Source organism: Protomyctophum bolini (genome assembly GCF_963924005.1).
Source record: "Protomyctophum bolini genome assembly, chromosome: 2".
Classification (NCBI taxonomy): Eukaryota; Metazoa; Chordata; class Actinopteri; order Myctophiformes; family Myctophidae; genus Protomyctophum; species Protomyctophum bolini.
The window spans coordinates 1,380,720-1,391,864 of NC_137863.1; positions in this window are offsets into that span (position 1 = coordinate 1,380,720).

Consider the following 11,145-nt stretch of genomic DNA (forward strand, 5'->3'; position numbering starts at 1 on the left):
GGTCAAACATGGCAGAGTTTTAATTAGCTACCCACATTATTATCGTCAGCCTCGCTCGCCCGTTTTTTATTATGGCGTCGGGCTGTTACCACGCCCAGAGAGACATAATCCTCCATTGATTTATTTCTGTGTCACTGTATATACAGTGTCTCTCTCTCTCTCCTCTCTCTCTCTCTCTCTCTCTCTCTCTCTCTCTGCTATTTCATTAGACATGGTCCACTTGGTGCCAAAAAGGAGCTCCTTCTATCTCTGACATTCTGCGTGCGTGTGTGTGTGTGTGTGTGTGTGTGTGCGTGTGTGTGTGTGTGTGTGTGTGTGTGTGTGCGTGTGTGTGTGCACCGAGTGCTGCGCTACGAGCTTGTAGGTCTGCTATTTTTGAAAAATATTGAATATCCCTGGAACTACATATCTTCAGATGGGGATCTGGCGGCCAAACACAAATATGTTTGGGGGTCCTTGACATGAAAATGTTTGAGCACCGCTGACATATAGAAACATGAGGGTTTTTCAGAAAACTGTCAGGATTTAGAAGATATTTATTTGTATGAATCGTTCCCAGGACTAAATGGGGTTTTTAACTCTGAGGCTCTACTCCACTCCATGGTCGAAATCACAAGGCCGAAAATGACTCTCTCAGTTCTCTCCATAAAAGGAGTGCACGTGGTGCTGCTGTGACGAAAAGAGAGCTGAAAGCAGTGCAGAGCTGTATATAGCTCTGTCCCATGGTGCTGAAAGCAGTGCATTCATTACAATGGAGTTGTCTCTGTCCATGGTGCTGAAAGCAGTGCATTCATTACAATGGAGTTGTCTCTGTCCATGGTGCTGAAAGCAGGGTGCATTCATTACAATGGAGTTGTCTCTGTCCATGGTGCTGAAAGCAGTGCATTCATTACAATGGAGTTGTCTCTGTCCATGGTGCTGAAAGCAGTGCATTCATTACAATGGAGTTGTCTCTGTCCATGGTGCTGAAAGCAGTGCATTCATTACAATGGAGTTGTCTCTGTCCATGGTGCTGAAAGCAGTGCATTCATTACAATGGAGTTGTCTCTGTCCATGGTGCTGAAAGCAGTGCATTCATTACAATGGAGTTGTGTAGCTCTGTCCATGGTGCTGAAAGCAGTGCATTCATTACAATGGAGTTGGATAGCTCTGTCCATGGTGCTGAAAGCAGTGCATTCATTACAATGGAGTTGTCTCTGTCCATGGTGCTGAAAGCAGTGCATTCATTACAATGGAGTTGTGTAGCTCTGTCCATGGTGCTGAAAGCAGTGCATTCATTACAATGGAGTTGGATAGCTCTGTCCATGGTGCTGAAAGCAGTGCATTCATTACAATGGAGTTGTCTCTGTCCATGGTGCTGAAAGCAGTGCATTCATTACAATGGAGTTGTCTCTGTCCATGGTGCTGAAAGCAGTGCATTCATTACAATGGAGTTGTCTCTGTCCATGGTGCTGAAAGCAGTGCATTCATTACAATGGAGTTGTCTCTGTCCATGGGTTGCTGAAAGCAGTGCATTCATTACAATGGAGGTTGACTCTGTCCATGGTGCTGAAAGCAGTGCATTCATTACAATGGAGTTGTGTAACTGTCCATGGTGCTGAAAGCAGTGCATTCATTACAATGGAGTTGTCTCTGTCCATGGTGCTGAAAGCAGTGCATTCATTACAATGGAGTTGTGTAACTGTCCATGGTGCTGAAAGCAGTGCATTCATTATGATGGAGTTGTCTCTGTCCATGGTGCTGAAAGCAATGCATCACAAATGAAGCTGTATAGCTCTGTCCCCCTAGTTTGACATATCACATGCTCTGCTTAGGTCTGACGTCGAAAAAAATAAAAAAAATCTTCTAAATCCTGACAGTGGTATAGGCTACAAATATGGCGGGTGTGTTTTCGGCAGAGCAGACCTCTCATTCTGTGGACCTTTTTACTACCATTTTACTACTTCAGTATTTTTGAGTCTTGATTCTTTTTTATCCTCACTCCAGTTAAACTTTGTAAAGGTCAACGTCCTCTCTGGAGTCTCTCCACCAACATCAAAGGGCCGTCATGCTCACAGCATGGCTCCGGAGCCACTGGACAGACGTGCAGAATATTGAGCCAAAAAAATGCTTTATTCTTTAACCCATTCTGGGGGCGGGAACCCCTTTCGGTGTTTTAAAGCATCATGTTATGCTTTAGCTATTGAAAAATAGCAGATCTAAAAGCTCATAGCGCGGCACCGAGTGCCGCGCTATGAGCTTGTAGGTCTGATATATTTTTTTTAATCGTGAAAATGTGCTTTCAATCTTTGAATTCTGGTGAGGTTCCTGGAACTACATATTTTCAGATAGGGGGGGCGGGAGGCATATTACATATAATTTTGGGGTCCTTGACATGAAATATTGAGCACCACTGATACACAAACATAAGGTTTTTCAGAAAACTGTCAAGAATTTGAAGACATTTTTAAAATTTCGACATCAGGCCTAAATGAGTTATTCTTGCAAGTCTGGTGTCTGCCACACCAACTTTTCTCACTGCCGCGTAGAAGATAGACTGTATGTATTATGAGAATTTGACAAGTAAGATATTTGATCTCGAATCTTGGCTGTGCAAACCTGAATGCGTATCGGAAGCATGCCAATGCATATTACGATCTGCCTTCATCTTTCCCGATGACGCAGCCAAAAAATAAAGAATAAAGACTATATTTTTTAACTTTCTGGAGATCGTCAGTGTCTCAAGGGTTTTTATACTGTAGTTGAAGCTCTACTCTCTTTCGTACAAAGACACCGAACCCCCCCCCCCCCCCCCCCCCCCCCCCCCCCCCCCCCCGCCTCACAATGAACACCTCTGCTATTTTAAATAGTTTTTTTAACTAATTTAGACCTGGGAACGATTCTACTAAATCATGACAGTTTTATGAAAAACCTCATGTTTCTATGTCAGTCGTCCTCAAACATTTTCATGTCAAGGACCCCCAAAAATATATGTAATTGGCCGCCGACACCCATCTGAAAATATGTTGTTCCAGGAACCTCCTCCCAGAAGCAAATATTTGAGTTAAAAAGTTCACTCTGTACTCTGTAAGATTTGAGGCCACATTTTCCACTATTTTTCAAAAAATAGCAGCCCTACACGCACTCGGTGCCGCGCTATGAGCTTGTAGATCTGCTATTTTTCAATAGCTAAAAGTATGACGCTAAAAACGCCAAAAAGGGTTCCCGCGCTGAATGGATTAAGCCAAGGCAGCATTATTATTTTTTTGGAATTGATCCTTTGAAGGAAATGCTAAGTGGGTTGGATGGTTTGGACGGGAGGTTCCGTGCAGAACGGCACAGTGTGAACAAGAGGAAGGAAATGCTAAGTGGGTTGGACAGTTCGGACTGGAGGTTCCGTGCAGAACAGCACAGTGTGAACAAGAGGAAGGAAAGGAAGTGTTGCTAATTCTTGAGTCCCAGCGGGATCCCAGCGGGATTCCGTCCGGGGAATGGAATGTAATTACAGAGAGATGCACGCCGCGCTGGGAGGGGAGGGGACGGCGAAGCCTTCCTCAAAATCCCCTGTTCCTTAACACATTCTGACCTGAGATCAGATTCATACGAGGTTTCCACTGGACACACACTGGTCTGATGAACCCATTCTGACCTGAGATCAGATTCTAAAAATGTCAGTTCGATTTTTCAAAAATAGCAGACCTACAAGCTCGTAGCGCGCCACTCGGTGGCGCGCTATGAGCTTGTAGATCTGCTATTTTTCAATAGCTAAAGCACGACATGATGCTAACAATGGGTTCCCGTTCAGAATGGGTTAACACATTTCACCTGACACAAGATTCTACTAAATGTCTTCTAAACCCTGGCAGTTTTCAGATAAAAACCCTATGTTTCTGTGTCAGAATTCAGTGGTTCTCAAACAATTCAATGTGAAGGAAATTATATGAAATTGGCCCCGCCGACACCCGTCTGAAAATATGTTGTTCCATGGACTCCCCCGCGGAAGCAAAGATTTGAGTTTAAAAATGTTCCCCTCTGAAAGAATATATATTCAAAGATTTGCAGCACATTTTCATGATTTTTCAAAAAATAGCAGACCTACAAGCTTGTAGATCTGCTATTTTGTTTCAATACCTAAAGCCTAAAACACCAAAAGGGGGTTCCTGCCCAGAATGGGTTAAGTACGGATCATCCCTCAGAGAATAGAGAACGCATTACATTACATGGCTCTCCTCTCTCTCTCTCTCTCTCTCTCTCTCTCTCTCTCTCTCTCTCTCTCTCCTCTCTCTCTCTCTCTCTCTCTCTCTCTCTCTCTCTCTCTCTCTCTCTCTCTCTCTCCTCTCTCTCTCTCTCTCTCTCTCTCTCTCTCTCTCTCTCTCCTCTCTCTCTCTCTCTCTCTCTCTCTCTCTCTCTCTCTCTCTCTCTCTCTCTCTCTATTGTTCCGTCTTATTCTTTCCTTTAATGAGGCGTTTCTGCTTTGTTGCACGCTGTGGAGCGAGACAGGAGACAGAGACTATAGAGGGAGAGAGGTCGCACAAGTCAGCAGTCGCAAACAATTGATTGTGAAAATCCCCAGAGTTATTCTAAAGGAGGCATTCAGTGATTTGGGTGATTTTGGTCACCCAAAGAATGAATGGTAACAAGATGTGCACATGCAATGCTCTACAGTGGCAGGACACACACACACACGACACACACACACACACGCTACAGGTCAATAGCGCACACACCAAGGCCCGCCCCGGGCAAATCTCGCATCATCACCCTTACTTATTTTTCTATACCCTTTCAACTTTCATAGCCTTAGACTGCATCATCATTGAAGAACACCCCTGAGATACCCAAGACCCAAGTGTTTACTGTACTTGGGTAACTTGACTTGATAATACACAAAGAGAAGATATGTATCCACTACTGCCTGGTCAAAGTATTAAGATAGTTAAATAAAGCAATTACAAGGCTATGGTACAAAACAGAACCTCCAGTTTATGCGCGGTGGCTGGTCATTTATGGAGGGACAGACAGTTAACCTGACGCTGCCAGATCCAAGAAACTTGCTACAGAAGTTTGTTTCACAGCTTATTGGGATCTGGGATCTCGGGAGGCAATTCGATGACGGGGCTGTTTATTTATTTTTTTCAAGATACTTGATAGATGATTGGATGGGACCGTCTGTCTATCACCGTGTGGGCGTGCAAACACAACCATATCATATTGACTTGTCTATATAGCTTCACATCCGGTTTCGCACATATCCCGCCCTTAGCTCACACTGATTGGTTCGGTACGGAGCGGTTCGGTGTTAGCTCAACTCCCTGAGAGATCCCAGATGGTTGCTGTGTTGGGGAACAGGTTACCCAATACCGCCCCCAGCTGGCAAAGTCAGGTTAACAGACAGTAAGCTGACAGAAATGGGGGAGAGAGATCGGGGGGGGGAAGACATGCAGTATGAGGGCCGTCGGGATCGGGAGTCGAACCCGCGGCACACTGACTGTCAGACTGGATTACCAGCCAAGGTGCCTGGACCACTGAGCCACAGCCCCAGGCCATGGAGGAGATATTATCAAGGGAGAAACTATAACCCATAACTTGAGAATGCAAAGAGGATCATCTATTCATGGAGAAATGGACTGAATATAGAAACCCAACAAGACGACACTGATGATATAACAATGATGGACATTCATGAGTGACTGGACTATATGTTGCTTGATGTTATATGAACCCTTGCATTCTGTTCCAGAGTACCTGATGGGCTACCTGCCCAGAGTGAGGGATGCTCACTGGTACTCAACCAGAGGAAGTCCTTATGATCTAGTTCCCCCCCCAGTTTCAGGACACTCATGGGAAAAAATGCTTTTTTCTACGCAGCCACTACTCTGTGGAATGCACTCCCTCCAGCCCTGAAATCCCTACATTCTATTGCAATATTTAGGAAAGACCTGAAATCATGGCTCCATCTACACACTCACTGGTCATAGTTAGATTCTGACCCTGGATAGCCCATCTCCCATGCTCAGGACTATTCTCTCAGGGTACCTCTTGTCCTATGTATATAGCTCCCAGCCTTATATATAAGGATTATTTATTATATGTTCCATGGTTGTTTTGTCTGTACAGTATGTATGTGTATAGTTTCATGTTACAAAGTGGACACAATGGAAACAAGCCTTTTTTGTGTCTAAGTCCATTGGCGTTTTTTTTTTAAATGATGTCATTTTCTGTAATTTTCTTAAATTGCCAATAAAGTATTCTATCTATCTATCTATCTATCTATCTATCTACTGTGACTGTAACTGTATGACAATCTGCAAAAATAAAATGTAAGTTAAAAAACTTCCAGGAGCCTGCTTTTAGGACGAGCCCCCACAGTGTTCTCCTCCTCCTGAGAGACGCAGCTACAGCCCACTTAACTCACTCACATGAATGAACTGGAGCACGTTCTGCTGACGGAGCGAGACTCGCAGGCAGCGTGACAATGCACAATCTGTCACGGCAGATTAGCCGCCCGCGCGCCGCAGAGTTATGCATATATATCCCATTCTGAACGGGAACCCATTTTGGTGTCAGCGTCATGTTATGCTTTAGCTATTGAAAAATAGCAGATCTACAAGCTCATAGCGCGCCACTTGTCTGCTAATTTTTGAAAAATCGAAGAACGACTGACATTTTTAGAATCTGATCTCAGGTCAGAATGGGTTAATCATCAGACCAGTGTGTGTGTCCCAGTGGAAACCTCGTATGAATCTGATCTCAGGTCAGAATGAGATATACAGTATATATATAAATATATATATATATGTGTGTGTGTTTGTGTACTTACGCGGCAGTTGCCTAACTCCTCTGCAGACAGGATGATGGAGCCACATTTCTTCCCATGAATCCCTCTGTGGAGGAATTAGAGAAGAGAGAAGGGGAAAAAAAAGCTTTAATGGCCGAGAAGTTGAAGAAAAATATCTATTCTGCACATTCTGGTAAGTTCTGGTATACTTGATTGCTAATTAGGTCGTTAAGCACAAAGCCCTCCACCCCTTCATGACGGATACGTTGTATCAACACCCCTTTCCCTCGTTAGAAATACATCCTATACACCTGTTAGGGGCTTTTCAACAGAAACGTGCTTGAATGTCATTCTCCGGCCTTGCTTGCACGAGTCTCTGCAGCAGGGATTCTTTATTTAGACAGAGAGAGGGAGCACGTGTGTGTGTGTGTGTGTGCGTGTGTGTGTGTGTGTGCGGTGTGCGTGTGTGCGTGTGTGTGTGTGTGTGTGTGTGTGTGTGTGAACCAAAGGGTCTTTGGGGTCCTTGCCCCAAAGACCCTTAAAGTTTACTGTGGACACTCTGGATGTGCTAATTGGCTCATACATCAACTGTGTCTTGCAATTCGAGGGAGGGTTACCCTACCGACTTGACTGCGTGCGTGCGTGTGTGTCGGATCCGTGTGGAGGCTGTCTAACATGTGAGTAAAAGCTATAAAATATTTTAAATCACCGGATTCACTGACATTAAAGAAAGACGGATTTATTTTTACGTTCTGGCACAGGCAGGAGGGGGGGGGGGGGGGGGGGCGTGGAGAACAGAACGGGATTCCACGTTCCAGGCATTAATACGGTTAAGTAAGCACATCTCTCATTGCTATTTTAGTATTTATTTATTTATACATATACAGTAACAGTTACCATGGCTATCTCACTGTGGTAATTTTCCACCTTACAATTTACAATTTAGGCATTTAGCAGACGCTCTTGGTCCAGAGCGACTTAAAAGCAAAAACAAAGCATTATAAGTCATTATTATATCATTATGTAAAACGAGCAAATCAGGAAACCAATCGCTAGTATACAGGCAACAACAGGCATTCGATTGGCCAGCTTGAGATGATGCATGATGATGATGTACGATGTTAAGAGCTCCGCTCACTTCACACGGGTGTGATTTCTTTTTTAATATAGGGGGGATGTAAACATGGCTATACAGATAGAGAGACCCTGGAGAACAGAGACCCAATGGAACACTGTACTACATGATGCTTCTTAACGATGAGGTCAGTCTCCTGTGACCCCCCCTCCCTACCTCCATCCCCGGGGGCTTGACCCCCCCCCCCCCCTCCCACCCCCCCTCTCCCCAGCCTTAAGCGCCCACAACTTCTCTCCGCCTTCGATGAGGTCACAGGAGGCTCGTTCGTCGACCTCCTGCACTTTGCCTGAGGTGAAATGAACACGAGCCTCCAACACTGTACATACTGTACAATGGTAGGTATGGTACCTGGAGGAACAGCGGCCTACATACATAGGATAGGATTGACTGAAATAACTATGTTTCCATGTTAGATGTTCTCAAACTATTTCATATCAAGGACCCTGAAAATGGTATGTGTTCGGCCGCCGACCCCCATCTGAAATGGGTTGGCGGCAGATCTGCAAGCACGTAAGCACCCTTCCACCCTGCCATCTACACAAAATCTGTTTTGACTAGTTTTGTGCTTGAGATCAACTTTTTTACCCCACTCTCTTTTTGGGTGAATGTTCCCCCTAGAATATAGGCAGGCTGCTGGGGTTGATGTGGTTAGAGACTCCATCTCATCCCGTAGCCCCTAGCCTGAAAGCCCCTAGCCCTTAGATCCAGTTGAAGAGGTTAAGTACAGTATCATTAATTACTGAAACATGTACAGGATGTGAATGTTGGAGACAAAGCCCGCTTTGCCTCTAATGCCATTTCATTAGATTAGACACGAGTCCTATTGTCACCTGCATGGTGACATTATCTTTTTACTGTGCGCGCGTGTGTGTGTGTGTGTTTGTGCGTGCGTGCGTGCGTGTGTGTGTGTATGTGCGTGCGTGCGTGTGTGTGTGTGACTGTGTGTGTGTGTGTGTGTGTGTGTGTGTGCGTGCGTGCATGTGCCAACTGCATTGATGCTGGCTGTCCATGACATGAGGCAATAATAATTGCCATGTGTCGTATTCATTTGGTCATGGGGAGCTGCATGAGAAGCCTGCAGACAATCTATAGAATTTATAATTTGGACACGGCGCGCTGGGAAGTCTGCAGACAATCTACAGACTTTATAATTTGGTCACGGCGAGCTGCATGAGAAGCCTAGAGACAATCTACAGACTTTATAATTTGGTCACGGCGAGCTGCATGAGAAGCCTAGAGACAATCTACAGACTTTATAATTTGGTCACGGCGAGCTGCATGAGAAGCCTAGAGACAATCTACAGACTTTATAATTTGGTCACAGCGAGCTGCATGAGAAGTCTACAGATAATCTACAGACTTTATAATTTGGTCACGGCGAGCTGCATGAGAAGTCTACAGATAATCTACAGACTTTATAATTTGGTCACAGCGAGCTGCATGAGAAGTCTACAGATAATCTACAGACTTTATAATTTGGTCACAGCGAGCTGCATGAGAAGTCTACAGATAATCTACAGACTTTATAATTTGGTCACGGCGAGCTGCATGAGAAGTCTACAGAATAATAATAATAATAATAATAATAACTTGGATTTATATAGCGCCTTTCAAGAAACCCAAGGACGCTTAACAAGACAAAAGAAACAAAAACAAAACTAGTTGCCAAAAGCCAAAGTGAACAGATGTGTCTTCAGTGCGGACTTGAAAGAGTTCAATGTGGGAGTCTGGCGGATCTCCAAGGGGAGAGAGTTCCAGAGGGCAGGGGCTGCCACGTAGAAGGGTCTATCGCCGAGAGTCCGCCGTTTTGCATGACGGATGGTGAGGAGTTCCATGTCTGAAGACCTCAGGTTCCGCTCAGGGGTGTAGTCCTTGAGGAGGTCAGTCAAGTACTGTGGGGCAAGGGCATGGAGGGATTTGTAGGTGAGGAGGAGCAGTTTGTAGTGAATGCGGAATTTAACCGGGAGCCAGTGGAGGTGCTTGAGGGTGGGGGTGATGTGCTGCCAGCGTTTTGTGCGGGTGAGCACTCTGGCAGCGGAGTTCTGCACGTACTGAAATCTGTCAAGGGACTTCTTGGGGAGGCCGAACAGAACACCGTTGCAGTAATCCAGCCGGGAGGAGATGAATGCATGGATTAGGGTCTCTCAGAAAATCTACAGACTTTTTTTGACAATATACTGTAGATGGCAGTTGAGACTCGAGTTATCAGCAGACCCAATTATCTGCATGTGCATAATAAACAAGCACAAACTCCACACCAATGATATTAAAGCACTATTTTGAGCATGTCATATTCTTTCCATAAGTTACACCGTCATACGACATATAAGTATAGAATAGGGCTTATGTAGCCAAAGCTGCTTTTAATGAAAGCCCTTTTCATGAACCTGTATGGCAGTTTTCAAACTGTTTCGTAATTCAAACACTTTCGAGACTTCTCAAGCTCACAGCGCTTCACCCCATGCAGCTTCTGTGAGCTAAAATCGATATTTTGATAGAACGAACGAAAATACATGGCGTGGATGCAACTGGGACGTATCCTCAGTGATGTATCCCGAGGTCATTGGGGGTTTCGGGTCTCGCGAACATCATACACCCCTCACTCAGGTGAGTCCCGACTTACGTCCCAGTAGGTATACCCTCGATCAGACCCACTATAGGGAAAGTCCAGGGCCGCACAATCCGTTGGAACCACTCCGGAACTGCTATGCTGGGACTGAGAGGTACTGTTCTGTCATGTGGAGGGACTTGATACAGTGCTATATAGTTAGTATTGTTATATACATACCCCTATAGTACCCCTATAACACCTGGACCTCTTTGCTGGGGAACAACTACAAAGAAACAACTACAAAGAAAGGTAAGAAAGCCGTCAGGTATGGAATTCTCCTTTAAGTATCCAGGGGTTCTTTATAAAAAAACATTAAAATAAGGTTCTTAGTTTAAACGATGGTCCGGAAGGTTATTTTCTGAAATGTGTATTATTAGACATCGCCAGGCCAGGTGTATAAATTAAAGGCCAAGAAATGCATTCCAGATCTTTAAAAAAAAAGATAATAACTACGGAACATGTGGTCCAAATGCTATCAAAGACCTATTATATTATAATATAGGCTGTGCTGAAATCAATTCTAACCACTTCCCTCTTTTTTCAGGCATGGATAGTTTTCTATGCCTTCTCCTCGTAATTGCCTGAGTGAAGTCGGCGGGATAGCGCGCTGCTACAATATAGTGTCAATTAGCCCATTCTGGG